The sequence below is a fragment of the Silene latifolia genome, chromosome X (assembly GCF_048544455.1).
Source record: "Silene latifolia isolate original U9 population chromosome X, ASM4854445v1, whole genome shotgun sequence".
In the NCBI taxonomy this organism is placed as follows: domain Eukaryota; kingdom Viridiplantae; phylum Streptophyta; class Magnoliopsida; order Caryophyllales; family Caryophyllaceae; genus Silene; species Silene latifolia.
Genome location: NC_133537.1, coordinates 136550574 through 136551836, shown reverse-complemented (window position 1 = coordinate 136551836; position 1263 = coordinate 136550574). Strand labels below are relative to the sequence as shown.

At 42.3% G+C, this 1263-nt stretch overlaps 1 non-coding gene across 1 annotated transcript; it reads left to right on the top strand.

Moving 5' to 3' along the window:
* The first annotated feature begins 744 nt into the window (after positions 1-744).
* LOC141625562 (small nucleolar RNA R71) lies at positions 745-851 on the top strand. The gene has a single exon (XR_012535335.1). It is a non-coding gene; the product is annotated as a small nucleolar RNA R71 (small nucleolar RNA).
* Positions 852-1263: the final 412 nt, after the last annotated feature.

Genomic DNA, 1263 nt, shown 5'->3' with positions numbered 1-1263 from the left:
CCCTTGGTTACCTTGGTAGAAGCTTTGACTACCTTGGTTACCCCCAAAATCTTGCTACCCTTGAGGTTAGTTTACAAAATTTTGGTTTTGGTTGTTGTTTGACTATTGGGTTTGGTTTCCGAAGTTGCTTCTTTGATTTTGGTTTCCACCCTTAGGTTGAGAAAACCCGGGTGGATTGGTGTTTTGCACTTGCGGTTGGAGGTTTTGCGGGTTTTGGACATTGGTACTTTTGTAGCTAAAATTGGGGTGATTCTTCAAACCCGGGCGATAGTAATTGGGGTTCGAGTTATAAACATTTGAGTTGTTGTAAGGTGGCCTTGGTGGCCTCATGTTGTTATTGTAGGTTTGAAAAGCAATTACATCTTGAACATTATCATCATATCTCACATTGTAAGCATTGTTAGCACACACATCGAAAGTATGTCCATTTCCTCCATATAATTCACAAGAAGAATTTGGAATGACCTCTTCCATGAGTGGACCAAGGGGGCCACTAGCTTAGTGCACTTGATTCCTTTGCATTTGCTCAAGTTTCTTTGTGAGAAGATCAAGTTTAGCATTGGTTTTGGCATTTCAGTTAGAAGAGTTCTCTTGTGGATAGCGGTTGTTTCTCCTCAACATGTTACCTATCGACCCATAGTTAGATTCCAAATCAACCATCTTTTTGATAAGGGTCGTTCTCTTTGGTTCTTGGTAACAAGTTTGAAAGAAGGTTTGGGTAATGTACCAAGCGGGGATTCCATGGTGACTTGGTGAGGACAACGAGAAATCAAGTCTTGGTTTCTATCCCACGCTTCACCCAAGGACTCCCCATCTTCTTGCTGGGATGTATGGATCTCATTCCGGAGCATAACGGTCCTTGAAGAAGGATAATACTTGGCTAGGAAAGCCTTGGCTAAAGTATCCCAAGTTGTGAAGGTATTTGGTGGGTGAATGTTCAACCACCGGTCCACTTTATCTCTTAAGAAAAATGGAAACAACATAAGACTCAATGTGTCCTCGGAGACTCCATTTCTTTTCATCATCGCTACTTTGCTCTTGAACTTTCGAAGATGAGTATGGGCATCTTCATCAATATTGCTGCTAAAGCTATCTCTCTCTATCAAGCCGAATTGGGCGGGATGAATCTCGAAGTTATTAGGAGCCAAAGTACCAAAGTTGATTGGAGAAGAAGAGTCATCCAGGTTTGGGCGGTTGTGATCTCTTAGAGCCGCCATTTGTGGTAGTGGAATTGGTATATTTGGAGGTGGTGATTGAGGTGGT